This window comes from Notolepis coatsorum (genome assembly GCF_963971535.1).
Source record: "Notolepis coatsorum genome assembly, chromosome: 3".
Classification (NCBI taxonomy): domain Eukaryota; kingdom Metazoa; phylum Chordata; class Actinopteri; order Aulopiformes; family Paralepididae; genus Notolepis; species Notolepis coatsorum.
In genome coordinates this window covers 105,950,088-105,971,011 of record NC_140167.1, presented here as the reverse complement: position 1 = coordinate 105,971,011, position 20,924 = coordinate 105,950,088, and positions in this window count along the sequence as shown.

The window sequence follows — 20,924 nt, the reverse complement described above, 5'->3', positions numbered from 1 at the left end:
GTGCAAGGAAAGGGCTTGTGAGGGGGTACCGGATAAACCCCTCCTTCCCTCTTCTGATTGGTCAGGGGGTTTATTCATCTCTTGTCAGTCTAGTCAGGGCCAAGTCGTTAGGCGACTTGGCAGGGAGGGGGGGGGGGGGAAGGGTTCCCTAACTCTGCTCCTATTACACAGGCGTTGAGTATTGGGTTTCCCCCGTCATAGCACACGTCACTACGCACGTTGCTATTGACGATGGCTTCCGTGAGTTAGACCCGTATGACGGTCTGTTGTTGTCAAAGTGTCGGGATAGAGCGTGGGTTCCACTACGCTCGATATATGTGTAACTTGAGTCGGTTGGTCACATGACTCAAGATTGCCATGGCTTTTTTACTCTATGACTCACGTGGGAAGTCTCCCTGAGGAGCTCCGTCTAATCCTCTGTGGTGGGGGTGACTGGTGTGGTGGGGGTGACTGGATATAAAAATGTAAACAGTTTTTATCCTCAGCTGTGTCAAATGGGGTTCATACAGTCTGTGCTTCTTTTTTTTTAATAAAAGAGTGTGGAGTATAGGAAGAACCACACCCTTCTTGTCGTTTCTCCCAGGCGCCTTGAGGATTCAATGAAGGGTCTACATTAGCCTATTCATTGATGTAGTTGTGTCCCGACGCATGCATGGTGCTAGCTCGGGGTGTTTCTGATGGGAATCATGCGGGTAGCTAGTACGCCTTGGTTGCTTGTGGTTAAAACAGCGTTTTTATAAAGCAACTAGGATGGAGGGTTTGTCCTCTTCCGAGAACCTGTTACTGGTTCTCGACGGGTTCTCGTTCATGTCTGGGGGATGTTAACGGAATAAGATCGGAACATAGGTAGAGGGGTCTCACGCCCTTGGGGTGGGCCACCGAGCATGGTTCACACCGGCCCGTCTGGGTGGCGCCCTCTTTTCATGTTTTTTGATCGACACGCATATCTGCCACTTCTCACGGAGTAGGCAGGTCGGCGTGGTTAGGGCACGGGACTGGTTCTGGTCATGCTGGTCCAGGTCAGTTAACCCGTTGTCCGCCGGGGATGCAGATCTGCTGTTCTGGTACCCTGAGGGACTTGGGCTTTTTTCGGGGGGAAAAATGCCGGGTCGGCCCGGGGTGTCACAAGGTTAGGCGTTATGGAGACCCTTGTTGGGTACTCTTTTGTACCTGGCACTATCATAAGGGCCTGGTTCTCTTTTTCTTCGCTCCTCTCTCACGCATGGCGGAGAGAGGGCTGTTGGGGTAGTCTTCTGGACCTCCTCTGGTAACCCTGTGTGCTTCCCGAGCCGCCGGGCCCGGTCCGAAGTAAAGTTTTGTTGATACCGTAGACCTGGGATAACCCTTTTTCTTGAGGGGTTATAGGAACAACCACCGCATATGGTACCAAGGGGGTGGTTGATTCCCTGGTGTGTTGGAGCAGAGTCAACTCCCGGGTTACCCGGTTGAGTGTGCCCCTGCACGTTCATGACGTCTGCTAAATTACAAGAACACGCTTCTCTCATATCATTTATGTACAATAAAAATAGCAATGGTCCTAAAACATGTTATGTTTTGATGAATTGAAAATGGGGGACCCTGATGTAAACAAGACGAAAGTCTTTCTCTGGTCTGCATCCCCTTAACAATTGTGTGTATTGAGCTGTACTGTATTGTACCCATTCTGCAATCTGTTAATAAAATGTTCAATCAATCAACCAAACTCCCCCCTCCCCCATGCTGCTATGATGCCTGAATTTCCTCAAGGGGATCAATAAAGGAATATCTTATCTTATAATTATCTAAATGAATAACAAACTGTTAATTATGACTATTGTAAACAAGACAAATGTCTTTCTCTGGTCTGCATCCCATTAACAATTGTGTGTATTGAGCCGTACTGTATTGTACCCATTCTGCAATCTGTTAATAAAGTTTTCATTCATTCATTCTCCTTTTGGATTGCCCAGCTGCTGCTAGCCTGCTAGCTAGCGTTTTAGCTTGCTAGCCTGCTAGCTAGCGTTCATTCTCCTTTACGATTTTGATTATGATGTTCAGCCAAACATTACTTTGCATAATCTATGCAATAGTGTCATTGCATAAAATAGCAGTGCTATAGGCGCCCTCGTTGTATAATAGTATAAATATTATATGCTAGTACTGTAGCCTACTACACTACCCAGAATGCACGTTAGGTCATGAGCAGCCAATAAAAACATCCCCTCTCAGACCACGTGAGGTCACGTAGCTAGCTGCGTGCATGCAGATGAGTGACAGGTCACAAGCAGCCAATCAAAACAATCCCCTCTCAGACTAACCAATCAAAAATAGTCTCCAAAGGTCCTCACACACATATGCGCCAAACGCATATTTCCCCCTGCAGTACTCAAGTGTGTCCTGTAGGAATGCTGTAGAGTCGGGTGAAATCAACAATTATACCAGTGTGAGGACCTAGTCTAAAAAATTTATATTAGGGACTTAAAGATAATTTTAAAGTCATCTAAAGTATATTATTTCTGGGGACCAGGAAAAAGTCCTCGCAAGTGGATTTGACCTCACAATGAAGGTTGACGGAGCATAGTATGTCCTCGCAAGTACCTATAAACACACACACACACACACACACACACACACACACACACACACACACACACACACACACACACACACACACACACACACACACACACACACACACACACACACACACACACACACACACACACACACACCACAAAAGGAAAGAATGGATGTGGTTCTTGTATAGTATAGTTTAGATATAGTAAGTAATACATAATGACGGAGTTAAAATTGTATATTGTATAGTAGTGTACATAGGAACCAGTGCCTTCTCAGGAATTTAACATGTGTATTTTTATCATGCACATCTTATGGCTTACCTGTTTTTTTTCTATGTCTATTTTATTATTGTATTATTGCACAATCGATGCGCGCATGACCACCCACATTTCGCTGTATGCCCTGGTATGTATGTGACAAATAAACCTCTTGATTCTTGATTCTATCAACACATCACCGTCACTCATCCACATTATCATCAGTGACTAAATGGATCATATTTGGGCAGTCAGGGAAAGAGCAAAACTCTGAAAGACATTGGCATTTGCTGACATCATTGCAGTTTCCATCTTTACAGTACAGGTGGGTGATGTCTCAAACTTACTTAGGTGCCGGTGCTTTGTGGAACATCACAGGTTCAATGGTCTCATCTTCTCTGAGCCTCCACCCTCTACCAACTGGGTTTCAGAGAAGAGGTTTGGCCAGATGGCTGTGACACCACACTGTTGTTTGGTACAAGGCTCTCAACACATGTTGCTGGAAGGCATCTTCTGTTGGGGGTAGATTTGCAGCTGATGAATCTGTGGTAGATGCTAGTGTGTACCTCAGCTCATCCAGGTTGGTGCAAGGACGTCCATTCTCCATTTTCTTTTGGCCATACAGGAGGAGGGCATACTGTGTTCTCTGAAAAGATTCTCTGTGGCCCTGTGTTGGTTATGTAGCAGCCTTGTTCCCACTGATCCTCAGGTATTTCCTGTAGTTAGGAACACTTGATTGTCCTGTGATAATATGTGTTGGTCTGCTGGTTTGGATGGTGCCTCTTCTTTGCCTTTCAAGGTCTTTGATTGAGTGTTGATGGTCATATCTGTCAAACACTATAACAACGCAGTTGATGCCTTCCTTTCCCATTAACGTTGCTAATGGGACACACTCAACCAGATCATTGTATGTCTGAAAGGGCCACAGAGAATCTCTTCAGAGAACACAGTCATCTTGGCAGGTGGCTTTGAAAATGGTGAGGAGGTTAAGACGATTAGCAAGTCAGGCGTTGACTGCTTGACAGATCTTTATAGTGACCAGGAGGAGGCTGACACAAGATTGGTGTTACATGCAATACACCTTGCACAGTCACATTCTCATCTCATTGTCAAATGTGATGATACAGATGTACTGGTTTTGCTTATGTACTATTCAAGCAAAGGGATGTTTGGATCCTCAACAGTGTTCATGCACTCTGGACATGGCCCAAAGGCAAGATCCATCGATCAGAAGCTTGGAGCAGCACTCTGTGAGTGTTTACCTCCATGCCACGCCCCCTCACAGGTTGCAATACCACAAGCACCTTGTACAGAATTGGGAAGACCACTGCATTCACAAGACTGAAGACCCATCTGAGTGAGTTAAAATAAATGGACAGATTCATCAGCTGCAAATCTACCCCCAACAGAAGATGGCTTCCAGCAACATGTGTTGAGAGCCTTGTACCAAACAGCAGTGTGGCGTCACAGCCATCTGGCCAAGCCTCTTCTCTGGAACCCAGTTGGTAGAGGGTGGAGGCTCAGAGAAGATGGGACCATTGAACCTGTGATGTTCCAGAAAGCACCGGCACCTAAGTAAGTTTGAGACCTCTGTGATGTGGACTCCCTTACTTACTTACTTATGCCTGCTACCCCTTCTGGGGCATAGGCCGTCAACAAGTGATCTCCAAGCATCTCTGTCTTGAGCTGTTCTCTCCAGTTGGTTCCAGGTCATCTTCATGGTCTTGGTGTCTGCCTCCAGGTCTCTGCGCCAGGTGTTTCTCGGGTGGCCCCTTTTCCGCTTGCCCTGCGGGGTCCATGTTAGGGCTTGTCTGGTGATGGTACTTGCAGGCTTTCGCAGGGTGTGGCCTATCCAGCGCCATGTGGACTCCCAGGTACTTGAAACTGCTCACCCTGTCCACGATAGCCCCATTTATCCCCAGTGTGTCACCTGCTGTATTCTCCTAAAATCCACGATCAGCTCTTTTACCAATGTTCAGGAGTAGGCTGTTATCCCGGCACCAGCGTGCCAGTTCATCAACCTCCTCCCGATAGGCCTTCTCGTTATTGTTAGAGATCAGCCCCACCACCATGTGTCATCCGCAAACTTCACTATGGAGTTAGAGCTGAACCTGGCCACACAGTCATGTGTGTACAGTAAATACAGCAGGGGGCTCAGAACGCAGTAGATTGAAATAAAGGTGTTCTATTTCTATTTCAACCTGATTCAATTGGATCTTTGTTTCCATATGAAGTATCATAAAATGTATCATGTAATGTATAATTTATTAAATGTATCATAAATATATTAACACTATAGACCAGAACATTACCTCAAGTGACTTTACTTTGCAGTAACATTGAATTTGTCAACATGCTTCTCACCACTGATAATGGGATTTGGACTGAGGACTTCATTATGTCAATGTTTAATTTTCTTTCATTTAGGACACCTCATACATTTACTGATGTAACTCCCTGACCATGCATGCTATATTTACACATGTGGTATTGCTGGATTCAGCACAACCACACCTTTCCGAATAAGCCATCATCTGTGTTTATATGACAATCCATGGCAGAGCTACTACAAAGTAAATGAGAACATTCTGCATTCGGCTGTCCCCTGCCCTCCCTCAGGTCCCTGCACGACTCCAGGGCGCTGAAGAGGGCGAGGAAGATCATGGCCGACCCATCCCACCCCGGTCACAGCCTCTTCACCCTGCCCCCCTCTGGGAGAAGGCTGAGGATCCCAAAGGCTGTGAAAGCTCGACACAGACTGAGCTTCTTCCCCTCAGCCGCCAGGCTGATCAATGCCTCAGGTCCCCCCCCCCCCCCCCTCGGTACCCCCCCCTCCTCTTCCCCCAAGTGACACTGGCACAATGACACTGACTGCACTGCACTAATCCGTACTGGATCTCTGCACTCTTCACTTTATATATATATATGTACTTTATTGATTAATCCCCCACTGCACTGTTTCGTTTCTTGTCTGTATTGGTGTTGTTTACTGTGAAAAAAGATAGAAAATGCATACACTGTATTGCTGCAAAAATTACCAATGTGTTTTACACAAATGGCTCAATAAAGGAATCTGAATCTGAATCTAGTTATCTTATTATTATTACTACTATTACTATTGTTTTATTGCACAATTGTAGCAGGCATGGCCAACCGCATTTCATTGTATGCCCTGGTATGTATGTGATGAATAAACTCTTGAATCTTGAATCTTGAACCCAATGGGAAAACATGCAGAACAGATCGCTGGCGCTATCACGTCCCTGGCGAAGACGGACAGGGGCACTTGGATTGGTCTCTGGGCGCGGCCCATGTCTGCTCCCGGCTGCCCTTGGGGGGACGGATGACGGGATGGGTCAAGTGCAGAGAGACATTTCATCAGCGACTCAATGCATGTATGTTAGGCTGACCAAACGTCCTCTTTTGCCCGGACATGTCCTCTTTTCACGCCCTGTTCGGGGCGTCCGGGGGGGGTTTATTAATTCATCGAAATGTCCGGGGTTTCACTGTTTTTCAGTTTCAGTTTCAGTTTCACGGCCCTTTGCGAGCATCTGAAGGCTCGGGGCTGCATTTTTCGCCGAACATATAAATTACCGAATTAAAGCGCTATTCGTTGCCGTTCGAATGCCATCTGGAGCGCCAAAATCCGTGCCTCGGTTCTCGAGTTACATGCCGATATGTCAGGCACGCGACTTTTTACATGGCATTATCCAACCGGACTCCCGGAGAAGCATGCAGCTGCAGAGCCGCAGAGCCAGCGGCGCTCTCTGGGCCGCGCGCTGACGGCCGCGCTGTGAGGCAATAGTATCCAGCTGCAGGACGAGAGCACCAACACTCTCAGGACCGCAACACTTTAAGGACCCACACTTTAAGGACCCTCGCTTCCATTGGCTGATTTGGGTCACATGACCGTCCCACCCAATGGCTGAATTGGAGTATTGCACTGCGGGATTGATTGATTGATTGATTGATTGATTGATTGATTGATTGATTGATTGATTGATTGAAAACTTTATTAACAGATTGCAGAATGGGTACAGTACAGCTCAATACACACAATTGTTAAGGGGATGCAGACCAGAGAAAGACCTCAAAGCAGTACTGTTACATTTGTGACATACAGTAAATATATACAAGGGGGAGGGAACTGTACATTTATGATGAATTGAAAATGGGGGACCCTGATGTAAACAAGACTTGCGCGATTTTGCGCGCCGCGTGGGAGCAAATTCGAGACACATATTCGGTTGCAAAAAGGTGTCCCACGGTCTCCTCTATGGCCGTGATATTTTCACGTGGATTGGAATCACCGCGTGCCCGTGGCACACTTTACCGTTTCGGCGAGTTTATTCCACGCTATGTCCTCTTTTTTGGAAATCAAAATATGGTCACCCTAATGTATGTGTGTGTGTGTTCCTGTGGGTCACCCATCTCGCATGTGTGTGTGTGTTAATCTGCATCACAATTAAAGACTTTTTCTTCATTCTCTTGGGAATTTCCTGGTTGAAGGTAGGTAAATACTTATTGCATAGGTTTATAAAACAGGCTGAGCTAAAGCCAAGTTTCGTCAACCAAAAAAATTAATTATGGAATAAATAAGAAGTTTTGAAAATGTCAAAAATACTGTCAGAAAATGGTTCTGCAGCTTTAATACTATATTTTATGTTCCTGTGGAAAACAAACATGTTACCATTAAATTGTCACTGCTAGCGGGGGGCATATTGTCTGTGTTGGCCTCTCTTTCTCTCTCTCCTTCTCCTCTTGTGCGGGCTGTGTGTGTGTGTGTGTGTGGGTCATGAGCAGATAACAGGGATTCTTAAAGTTATCCGTGAAACGGACAACCACTAGACTGCTTACACAGATATTTTAGGAGAGGGGAAAAATTAAACAACAGAAAACAACCTTTACAGGTGGAAATCTCAAAGTGAGTAATTAAGAAAATAAATCAAGTCCCAAAAAACAGGACTACTCTCAATAAAGAGGTATAGTATAAAAGTAAATAAGCCACAAGGACACCTCCTAATAAAGGAGTTTATATTGGAAAAAGTAAAACAATAAACCTCCACTAAGGGAGTTTATGTGTAGAATCACATGAGTAGCCTAAAATAAGAACGACTACCATAAAGCTCAATTCTGAATCAGAGATCAGACTACACTTCAATATAATGAGCTAGGAACACTAGGAAATGAAAAAGCAGTTGACACTGCAATCTCCAAACTTAAATAAACTCCACATGGCCATAGGCACAGCTGCACTGCATCAGGTGCAATCAAGCCCACACACCTGCCGACCCATGAGGCAATTAACCACAGGGAACAGGGATTGACAGCTATCCCTCACAGAGAGGTGAAATAAAGCAAAAATAGATAGCTGTCCCTCACAGAAAGGTGAAATAAGGCAAAAACCATGACAGGACCCCACCTCTAGGGCGCGGCTCCAGACGGACCCTCTGAGACACGTCTCCGAAACTCCCGAACAAGCTCAGGGTCCAAGATGTCCCTGGCCGGAACCCACGTGCGCTCCTCTGACCCATAACCCTGCCAGTCCACCAGGAAATGTATACCCCTACCAACCCGCCTACCGGACAGGATACGCCGTACAGTATACACAGGTTGGCCATCAACGAATCGAGGGGGAGGTGGAGGTCTCTCTGCAGGAACCAACCTGCTCCTCCGAACCGGATTAAGGCGGGATATGTGAAATGTAGGGTGTACCCTCATCGACGAGGGTAACCGAAGACGCATCGTGACTGGGTTTATCTTGCAAACAATAGTGAAAGGGCCCACAAAACGGGGAGCGAGTTTGCGCGACTCCACCTGTAATGGAAGGTCGCGTGTGGAAAGCCACACCTGTTCGTTCACACGGTAGGAAGGCGCAGGGCGACGGTGTACATCCGCCGACCGCTTGTGCCGGGCCGCAGCACGCACAAGAGCCGAACGCACCCTCTTCCATGTTGCCCGAGACCGACGGATAAACGCCTCGGCAGATGGCACCCCCACGTCCCTCTCCTGTTCAGGAAACAGTGGAGGCTGATACCCAAACTGAACCTCAAATGGGGAGAGACCAGTGGATGCATTGCACAATGAATTATGTGCATATTCTGCCCATGCCAGTTGGTGACTCCAAGTGGTCGGATTGGAGGAGGCCAAGCAGCGAAGTGTACTCTCCATAGACTGGTTGGTGCGCTCTGTTTGCCCATTGCTCTCCGGGTGGAACCCTGATGACAGGCTAACCGTCGCACCCAGTATAGCACAGAATGCCTTCCAAAACCGAGCAGTAAACTGGGGTCCACGGTCCGACACCACATCCTGGCAGATGCCATGAATTCGGAAGACATGGTCAACCACCAGTTGAGCGGTCTCCTGAGCAGATGGCAGCTTGACCAGCGGAATGAAGTGAGCTGCTTTGGAGAACCTATCCACCACCACCATGATGACGCTGTGACCATCAGAAGGAGGCAGACCAGTCACAAAATCCATGGCGATGTGGCTCCACGGACGACTAGGAATGGGCAAAGGATGAAGCAGCCCTGGTGGTGACTGTTGAGAAACTTTGTTCCGTGCACAAACAGGGCAGGCTGCCACAAATTCCCGAATGTCCTTCATCATACCAGGCCACCAGAACCTTCTGGCCAAGAAGTCACAAGTTCTGTGCACTCCGGGATGTCCTGTCAGCCGAGAGGAGTGGCCCCACTTCAACACCCGAGAACGAATGCTGTTTGGTACAAATAACCGACCCGGGGGCACCCCACCCGGATCTGGTTCCAAACGTTGTGCCCTCCGCACAGCAGAGTCAATGCTCCATGTCACAGGAGCTAGGATCTGTCCTGCAGGAACAATGGGCTCAGGAGGACGGTCCTCTTCTGATCCATCATATAACCGGGAAAGAGCATCCGGCTTGATATTTTTAGACCCGGGACGGTACGTCAGGAGGAAATTAAACCGAGAGAAAAACAGTGACCAGCGAGCCTGTCGCGAGTTTCTCCTCTGAGCACCCTGGATATATTCCAAATTTTTATGGTCTGTCCAGACTGTGAATGGGTGTTCAGCTCCCTCTAGCCAATGGCGCCACTCCTCCAATGCCAACTTGACCGCCAACAGCTCTCTGTCCCCAACATCATAGTTTTTTTCAGCCGGCGATAGCCCACGTGAATAGTACGCACATGGGTGTACCTTACCGTCGGACGATGAGCGTTGAGACAGAATAGCTCCGACTCCAAGCTCAGAAGCATCCACCTCGACGATAAATGGCAGGGATGGGTTAGGAGTAATGAGGATAGGCTCAGAACTGAACCTTCTCCTAAGCTCAATGAACGCTGCCTCAGCCTTGGGAGTCCACTGGAAATGGGAAGGTGCTGTTTTCCTGGTGAGTGCAGTGATAGGTGCTACCACTGAACTGAAATTACGAATAAAATGACGGTAGAAGTTTGCAAATCCTAGGAATCGTTGCACCTGCTTGACCGAGACGGGTGTAGGCCAGTCTGTCACTGCTGACACCTTCTTGGGGTCCATTTGAATCCTCCCCTCAGATACAATGAATCCCAGAAAGGACACAGAGCGGACATGGAAGGCACACTTCTCAGCCTTCACAAACAACCGTGCATCCAAAAGGCACCTCAAGACCTGCCTGACATGTTTGACATGGTCAGAAATGGACTTGGAGAATATCAGAATGTCATCTAAGTAGACGAAAACAAACTTTTCCAACATCTCCCTGAGCACGTCATTGATTAACGCCTGAAAAACTGAAGGGGCATTAGTAAGACCAAATGGCATCACCAGGTATTCGTAGTGACCATTATGAATGTTGAACACGGTCTTCCACTCATCCCCTTGGCGTATGCGCACCAGATTGTAGGCATTGCGGAGATCAAGTTTGGTAAAAATGGATGCCCCCTGGAGGCGTTCGAACGCCGAGTTCATCAGGGGAAGGGGATACCGTTTTTTTACTGTAATGCTGTTCAGACCTCTGTAGTCAATGCAGGGTCTCAGTCCTCCATCCTTTTTTCCCCACAAAAAAGAATCCAGCACCCGCAGGTGAAGTGGAAGGTCTAATAAAACCGGTAGCCACAGCCTCCTTGATGTAGGTGTTCATAGCTGCACTTTCGGGGACCGACAACGAGTACAAGGAACCACGAGGGGGAATAGAGCCTGGCTGCAATTCGATGGCGCAATCATAAGGTTGGTGCGGTGGCAGGATGGTGACCCTTTGTTTACTAAACACCTCACTGAGGTCAGCATAGACAGTGGGAACTCCCTCTGGTAACGGGTGTGACTCCACGCTCTCCATGAGGGGGTCAGCTGTACAAGTAAGCGAGGAGAAGTCCTCACACAGAGCCTCTAAACTGTCTAAACTGTCCTCCGCCAGAACCTCCTCACCGAGGGAGTCCCAATCAAACTGTGGATCCCATTCCAAACTCCCATCCTGATCGACAGATGGCTGGGAGTGCAATGGTTGAGAGAGTGGGCTCTGGAAACCAAGACCGCCCACTGCATGACAGTGTCCCTCTCCTCACCCCAATTTATCTGTGGCTTGTGTTTACTAAGCCAATAATGACCCAGCACAATGGGATACGTGTGGGAATCCACCAAAAATAATCGAATGCGCTCAGAATGGTTCCCATAAGCAACCCGCATAGATAAATAATTGGTTCTTTTGTTGACACTGCCTGTACCCAATGGCCGTCCATCAAGCGCCGTGACACTACAGGGCTTATGGAGGGAATGTACAGGTATTTTAGAGTCCTCAGCCCATCTGGAATCGATGAAACTGTCCACTGCCCCTGAGTCTAAAAAGGCGTCAACCTTAACAGACTGCCTATTCCAGCCTAAAACCACAGGCAAAAAGGTTCGAAAGGGGGTGATGTGATGTCTCACTAGTGTCTCTCGGCCCACTAGCGAGACTTACCGTTTCCCTTCAGTTCGGACACTCCACCCTCGTGTGACCTTTTCTCCTGCAGTACCGGCACCAGTCCACATGAGAACCAGTCTGCCTGGAGTCACGCACAGAAGTGCTGTCCACCTGCATAGGTCCAGACGAGCTGGCCACTGAAGGTTGTGGAGGAAAGGACGAAACTTCCTCCAGCGGGACACGAAAATGTTGGCCCCGCCTCTCACGCTCACTGTCTCTGATCCTGTTATCAACACGTATGGCGGTAGTGACCAGTGTGTCAAAATTGTCTGGAGATCCCACAACCGCCAAAGCATCTTTAACCTGATTAGATAACGCGTTGGTGAACAAAGTGATGAGTGGTCCCTCAGGCCAGCCTCTAGCCCCAGCCAGTGTCCTGAAAGCGATGGAAAACTCAGCTACACTACTGGCGCCCTGGCGCATGCGCGTCAGCTTCATGGCGACCTCTTTATAGTAGAGTTCATGATCAAAAACGATCTCCATCTCATTCATGAGTCCCTATGAGTCGTTTAAAACTGGAGCTTGAGCCCGTATGAGTGGAACAGCCCAATCGAGGGCAGGTCCCTCCAACAGGGATAGAATTAGGGCAACACGTGAATCCTCAGACTGAAAACGAGAAGGCTGGGCTCTGTACACTATTTGGCATTGTGCCAGAAAACCACGGCATTTACCTGACTCCCCATTAAAGCGTGAGGGGAGCTGGACTTTAGCCTCACAAGGTAATGACCAGGGGCCTGTGAGTAGTGCTTGAGAGACATTAGGTGGGCTCTGGTGAGGGGGAGGTAATTGTGCATTGGCTATGCGGTCAGCCAAATCATGCATGGAACTATCCATCTTGCGCAATTCTTCATACATCTCCCCATGCTGTTGCACCATGAGAGCTTGTTGTTGTTGTAATTGTACGATAGCTTCCTCATGTGAAAGCAATCCTTGACGCTGCACAGCTAGTGCTTGTTCGAGACCTGTGTTATCCGCTGACCCAGTCATGGCTTTTTCATTCTGTGAGGGCTGTGTGCGTGTGTGTGTGTGGGTCATGAGCAGATAACAGGGATTCTTAAAGTTATCCGTGAAACGGACAACCACTAGACTGCTTACACAGATATTTTAGGAGAGGGGAAAAATTAAACAACAGAAAACAACCTTTACAGGTGGAAATCTCAAAGTGAGTAATTAAGAAAATAAATCAAGTCCCAAAAAACAGGACTACTCTCAATAAAGAGGTATAGTATAAAAGTAAATAAGCCACAAGGACACCTCCTAATAAAGGAGTTTATATTGGAAAAAGTAAAACAATAAACCTCCACTAAGGGAGTTTATGTGTAGAATCACATGAGTAGCCTAAAATAAGAACGACTACCATAAAGCTCAATTCTGAATCAGAGATCAGACTACACTTCAATATAATGAGCGTGACCAAAAGGACAACCAACACTAGGAAATGAAAAAGCAGTTGACACTGCAATCTCCAAACTTAAATAGACTCCACATGGCCATAGACACAGCTGCACTGCATCAGGTGCAATCAAGCCCACACACCTGCCGACCCATGAGGCAATTAACCACAGGGAACAGGGATTGACAGCTATCCCTCACAGAGAGGTGAAATAAAGCAAAAATAGATAGCTGTCCCTCACAGAAAGGTGAAATAAGTCAAAAACCATGACACCTCTATACAACTGATGGCAAGTAATTATCCTCATCATGTCCTTTGAAGTAATTTTTTATTTTTATAATAGAATAAAATCGTATTTGAAGTGTTAGGGCCTTTTTCCCATCTCTCAGTTGTAAGATTTTGTTTTTGACATACAGAGAAGTCACAGTGAAGCCAGAAAAACACATGGTTTAGGCACCAAAAGAAGATTTTAGTATATAGGGGATAGTCTAGTCTAGTAGTAAGAAGTACACCACACGGGGAGTCCCATGCACCACAGAAAGAAGATGTTTGCTTAATTATATTCTGGAATGTATTCTCAAGCCAGCACAATGGATAGTCTTCTACATCAACGTTTCCACAGAGTATTGCTCAGGGGTAGCTGGAGCTCAGGGGTAGTGGGGTAGTGTCTTTTCCAAGAGCTCCAGTGACTTCTCTCTTCATTAGACAGAAGAATAACTAGGCTAAGATGGAAGTTATAGGGACATCTTTCCATTTAATGCCAGTGCGTGTGTGCTTATTTGGGATCCATAAGAGTAATTGCTTATTGGATGTTCCAGGTGTGCAGTCTCACATGAGTCACTGGTCACTGGCGTTATAGAATTCCAATACAATTTATAAATTATAAAATAACAAAATAATAATAAAAAAGAAAACAGATCCAGCCACCCCCAATAAACTCACTAACGGCAACACAGTGGTATAATGTTTGTTGATGAGCTGGGTGTACTGCACTAAGAATATGGTGTTATGTGAAACTACTTTCCCCTATATTTTTCTTTTAATTAGGCTGATGTGAGTATGCTCTACCCAGGGCTGTATCGGGGGAGGTAGTGGGATGATGGTGTGGACCCCCATATTGGGAATTCTGCAAAAGCGCCCAGTCTCTCTCTCTCTGTCTCTCTCTCTCTCTCTCTCTCTCTCTCTCTCTCTCTCTCTCTCTCTCTCTCTCTCTCTCTCTCTCTCTCTCTCTCTCTCTCTCTCTCTCTCTCTCTCTCTCTCTCTCTCTCTCTCTCTCTCTCTCTCTCTCTCTCTCTCTCTCTCTTCTTAGGCCTACCTAAGGATATCATTTAGGGGGTATATATAGTACAACTTGTCAGAAATAAGTGGAGCATGGAATTACAACAAAATTAAAATGTAAAATACATATTCAAAGGGAAATCAGAAAGATGCCTACACCCGCGCCCTATAGCGGGCAAAGCCTGCAAGTTCTGCAGTCCAGGCTACACATTGGTTACATGTTTGATTACGTTTTTTTCTCTTAACCTTACCAGTGAGGCGTAATGTTAGTCATCCACCGGGATCTAATTCTTGACCATGGGAATTAAGATAGCTGGAAACGTGTGTCTGATGTTTCACCATGCACTGGACGTTTTACCAGAGACAATGTAATAAAATCCCAAGAGAAGAATCTGTCAAGAAAAGTCAATAAAATAAAATAAAAATAATACATCCAGCACCAGCAGGTACAGGTCAGACATCCCTGTGAGTGACGTTGAGTGAATGAGAACAAAATTGCAAAGGGATCCATACGGGCCACATCTTGGCCAGGGCAGAGTTAACGCTTGATTGTGCCAGATGTGTGGTGGTTCTTTATAGACTCATGTATACACAAAAAAGCATTGTAATCGGCCCAAATTTGCCGCGAATAGATCTTCACACTCATGCACACACACACACAAAACCAAAAAGCACCTCCTGCAGGCTTGCCTGGCGGAGGTAATGATCACTTTGGGGAGACAAGATGAGACGTTCGTTTTGGGAGAACGATTTGTTTATATCGGCTCCTTGCTGCCCCCTGGTCATAAAATAATTAGATTTAGCCTATACATAGCTTACTTACGGGAGGTGAAATTCATATTGCTTTACAGATCACTAAATAGCCTGAGAAACGTAGCGCTTAGTGTTTGGGGTAGCGCGGTGGTGCAGTAGTTAGCAGTGCTGCCTTACAGCTAAAAGCTAGGTCCCTAGTTGAATCCTGGTGGGATGACTTCCCGAGTTTGCATGTTCTCCTGTTCATGTGGGTTTCCTCCCACACCATAGAAGACATGCATGCTAGGTAGGTACATATTCTTGCTATTGCCCTTGACCAAGGCACTAACATTACAACTCAAATTGGTCCCATAGGGGCTGGACTGTGGCTGCCTACTGCTCCTACTGTACATAGTTAGGGGGGGTTAAATGCGAGTGAGGACACATTCCTAGTATGTGTGAAAATGTTCTTGGCAAATTAAGAGATTCCTTCCTTTTCTTGAAGAAGTTTGTACAACTCTTTTTGTACAACACCAGATATAATTATTGACATTCTGGTCCCGTCGGGACCTTTCCCAGTCCAGAAGGTCCAGTTGGGCCCAAAACGTCAATACATGTGTAGCAGGGTGGATTACAGGTGGGCACAATCACTGGGTAGCGAGACACAGTAGAGCTCTGTCTGACTGCACCTCCGTTTTTGAGTCTGGAGCTTCAACTGGAGGCTGGCAGTGTGAGTGGAAGGGGCCCAGGATTTACCAACCTGGTTTGGTACTCTGGTCTTCCTCCCCTGCAGCAGGGCGGTCAGCAGTACTCCCCAACACGCTCTCACCTTCCGCAATTACTCCTTTAACCCTCCCACACCTAGTGACTGAATTGTAAATAAATAACTTGGTTCCCCCCGCAAGGAGTACCCTCCCTCAGTGACACTAGAAACCTTACAATAAAAAGGGAAAGGTGGAGTAGGAAGGGGTTAATTATAGTAGCGTTACCCACACCAAAATAGTTAACACTGTGCATAGTAATGGACACGCACACAGAATCCCATCTAATGTTTTTATGTTAATTGGTACGGTTGAATACAAAAGCTTAATAGGAGTGGTCCAACGGAATGAAATCCTACTACTGCTCAATTGTAACTCAATACCTTATGTACCCATATATTCTACACACACCTCTGTGTTAGCACCAGGAATAATATACTTTAATGTATTCGACTCATCGCCCACGTCTGGGTCAGTACCAGGTATAATACCTCTATCAGGCTTTAATTATATGGTAGGAATAATACCTCAGGTATGGAACCTCCCCACTGGGAAAGGGTTGATTAGATGGGAAATTAATATCAAAGAACCAACACGTTATCACACTCAAAGGAAATAAAAAATGTGGGCCCACTGTACCAAAACAAAAGTCCTATACTAATGCCGGCATATAATGTGTATGGGGTACCCCTATGAACTGGATTTAGCAACGTTTAGCTTCGCCCGTAGGCCGCACCACACTGTGTACTGTGTAATAAGATCCGGAGCACTGACACTCTATTGTACTCAACCAAGATGGCGTCCTCGCCACGCCACCACTGTTCGGGGTAGCAAGATGGCGTCGAACGCTCTCGTCGTGGGCGCGAGCAAGCGGGGCTGGAGCAGGGCGGCAGTATCGGGCTGAGAGCGCGTGCTGGATGATGGCGACCTCTGCTGGATGGGAAGAACTCCCGTGATGGCCTGAAGACAGCCGGTGCAGGGCAGACGTCGAACGCCGGCGAAGACTGATTGTTGACGGCCGGTGCTGGGTAGACGCGCGGCTCTACTCCTGCCCTACTTACACTGAAGCTACTCTTGGGGTCCTAAACAGCCCTCCTGCTAGACGCAATATATAATGACGCAGGGTGTCTCTAAACACCGGTCTTCTTCAAGCCACGCTGACGGGGCGCCTCACTAGAGGGAATATCTTTAACTTAAGCCACACTTGGCTATACCGCATTTCTTCTAGGATAACTCGTTGTATCGCTAGGGTTATTCAGTGGGAAAACATGCAACACGCTACTACGTTTACCTTTCTAGGATAACCCGTAATATACTCAAGTTCAATACGTTCACCCGTGTGGTCCTACACGGGGCTCTGTCTAGACATGACCGATCACATCCAAGTCCAATGTCGAAGAGGCTGGTTCCTCACACTTCCATCTCAGTTGACTTGCTTCCTCCTCCGTCACTCTTGTACGCTCTCTGCCTGCCACCGGCGCCCCCTGCTGGCATCGCCTACTAGCCCCACAGGGAAACACTGGGTGGAAGAATATGATCCAGGGTTATTGTAACTGAGGGGTACAATTCCCTGACTGTATTGATAAGTATGGTATCATTAAACCACTACCGTCTTATGCACTTTAATTACTGGCCATACAGTACATGATATATATAATGATGAACACTTCCCACAATGAAATCGGTTCCACACAAAGTTGTAATTAAGTATTTATTGCAGCAAAAGGTACATAATATACTTCTCTATTTCACTTTGAATGCGCTTATAAGGCAAAGGAATGTGTGTAGGCAAATCAATAACGAATGTCCATTCTCTGGTTACGCAGGAGGTAATTATACAACCTGAATCTTAGGGAATTATATCTATGGTACACTAGTAATATAGCGGGAGATACTGGAAGGGTCCCCCCGGTTGTAAGCCAGCAAGGGTAGAGGATCTGTCGGTAATAGAGTCTGGGTCAACGATGATAAGGAGACTCCGAGTACGGGAGATGGTGCAATAAGATCTTGATCCACAGACGAATACAGCTGTTCTCCGTAGCCTGTAGCTCCACAGGGAAGAAAGCTAGCCTGCCTCAGGCTTCTGAGGGGCAGACTCGACGTGGCTCCTCACAGGGTAAATCCCACACACGTGTGGGCGTCGGCGATTCTCCGCTCCATTAATCACAGGACCAAAAGCAAATATAATCCAGCCGTAAAGGGCTATGCAGTCGTCGGGTAGATAATCCAGTGTACATGTCCACACGGTCCTCGTCTAGGGCTCCTCGGGTGAAAGCGCCATGAAAGCAGCCCAGCCTGGATAAGCACTCTAGCTGATACGAGGAAAACGTTGGTGATGCTGGTCACTGTAGAACTTTAGCCGCACGATACACTATACACAATTAGACTATTACTGACTTAATAGAATATGTCGCACTCGACGGTATAGCGCCAAACTCTGACACTTCAGTTATTAATTCGCACGCGGTCTCAATGCTCTATTTGGGGCCAAACAGGCCATACTTCACCGCACGTAGTATCGTGGGTGAGGCTTCAACTTATTGGGTAACATACTTCTGTATTCACCTGCGCCGTATTTATACGCTTAGATGAATAAACTAGTACCAGCTTTATTCCTGTCTCATATCCTTGCGCAATACCATTCATGTCCAGGCATGTCCCCGGCGGTGACTTTGAACCTGACTTTGGAGGCATGGCCTTGGCGCCTGTGGACCGCTGTCCAATAGGAGAATGAAATATTATGGTCTGTACTAGGTTAAAGGGATATTCCGTGTATATGTACAAGGAATATACAAGGGATATCAAACGATATACAAATATTATGCAATATATATCAATCAATAAATATATATATTCGGTTTAATCTGATCCTTTGTAACAGCCGCCTCCTAATTAGTCCCACCTAATTAGCTAAGCAGAGACAGATTAACCGCACTGTCCACTACTCAATGTCTGTTGTGAGGGGTAGGGCAGTTCACAAAGTCATGGGGTCATGGTCATCGTCAAGAGTATCGGGGAGCCTTGGCAACTCTATTAGCCTCGCCACGGGTCGGGTGTAGATCCGCCCTTGGACGAGCACTTCGGCTGCTCGGACCTTTCCGTCGGCACCTGTGATCACATCCGGCTTCAACATGGACGGTCGCATTTTACGCAGCTCTCGTAACCAACGCAACAGATCAACAACAAAAAAGTACTTTGCGCATTTTCTACTTTCCCTCCTGTGGATTATGGATTTATACCTGAATTCACAACTCAAGCAGCAACTCCAGACAGAAGTGGAGGGTAGCGAAAACGCAAATCAGCAGTCCCATTGCGACTTCTACTTGATAACGGGCATGGAGAGGAAACATCCAGCCTTCGGAGCCACGACCATCCACACAGTACTTACTGCAAATCCGGAACGAAAGAAATTACCCCCGACAGGCAAGTGTAATAAGAGATCAATGTTTTTATTATATCTGCTCATGTCGGTGACATACATCAGAACCCTGGTCCCGTAATGACACGGAACCAGAGACTACAGTTAAGTCTGCTGACCCAAGAAGCAGCAGCCAGCGACATGATCAACGGCAACATTCCTCCTCTGCCACCTCTGCAAAAGAACCCACGAGAGGCCACAGCGAGAGGGAAGGAACCGGGGTTCACAACCGAGGCGCCCAGCACGTTGCGGGGACAAAACAGCGAGGCATCGCTCCTCACACCGGCGCCGGAGACCAACAGCATCCACGCAATTGACGCTTCAGCCAGCAGTTGCACCAGCCGACCAGCAAGCGGCGACATACCCTCACAGAAGCCCCAGCGGACTCGGCGAGTGGCTAAAGGGAGAGCGGCGCGGGACATCAAGGTCACCAAGGACCCGACGGTTAGCTCGGCTGGCCCCGCCATGCCAGCTAGTCTACCCAGGCCGAGGCCAGGTCAAAAGGCACCCCCCCTCCCCCACAATGGAGTTCAATCAGACATATCTGTAATCAACCAGCCCCCCCCCCACATCGCGGGCTTTCACACAAAGGAATACAGACTCCAGCAAAGGACAAAGAAGAATCACCCCCTCCCCCCCTCTCCACCCACGGCACAAACAGCAACAACGCCCCCCCTCCCCCCACCACAGGACAGGACTCAAATGAACAGAGTTACCTCAAGTGTGACAACGTCAATCTGATTACCAGCAAAAATGGACTACACATATTTCATCTTAATACAAATAGCCTGAGACCTAAACTGGCTGAAATCAAACAGTTGTTTTTAAACGGTAAGGCTACATATTGTGTTTCACAGAAACAAAATTAGACTCATCTGTACAGGATCCAGAGATTGAAATTGAAAACTACTCAATAGTCAGGAGGGATAGGAACCAGTATGGAGGTGGCGTCTGTGTGTACATACACAAGGATACCAAATACATCAACCGTACTGACCTTAACCATGATGAAATTGAAACTGTTTGGATTGAAATCTTATTAGACAGGGCGAAACCAGTACTAGTAGGCACAATCTATAGACCACCAGAACAGAGTGGCTTTTATGACACACTTGATGGGTGTTTAGCTGGGGTGGAGGGGGTAGAAAAAATTCTTATTGGGGACTGGAACACGGATATGCTGCGTAAATCAGCACCCGTCTTCAAGGCCTTCAGTAGGTTTTCTGATCTGCACGGTTTCAGCCAGCTAATCACCCAACCCACAAGGGTATGCGATTCGACACAAACCACCATTGACCTCATTTTGACCACTGACAAGTCAATGATCTCCAGTAAAGGGGTGATAGCATGCGGGTTAAGTGATCATTATATGATTTTCTGTACCCGCAAAAAGCTAAAACAGAAGGCCGGCTGTCACAAAACAGTCACATCTAGAGACCTCAAAACTTACTCTAGAGAGGCCTTTAACCTAGAACTGGGGAGCTTGGACTGGTCAGATGAACTCAGTGGTACACAGGTTGAAGAAACATGGCTTGGATTCAAAACCAAATTCACAGCAATACTCAACAACATGGCACCGATAAGAACCACCAGGGTTAAAAATCGCGCTGAGGCA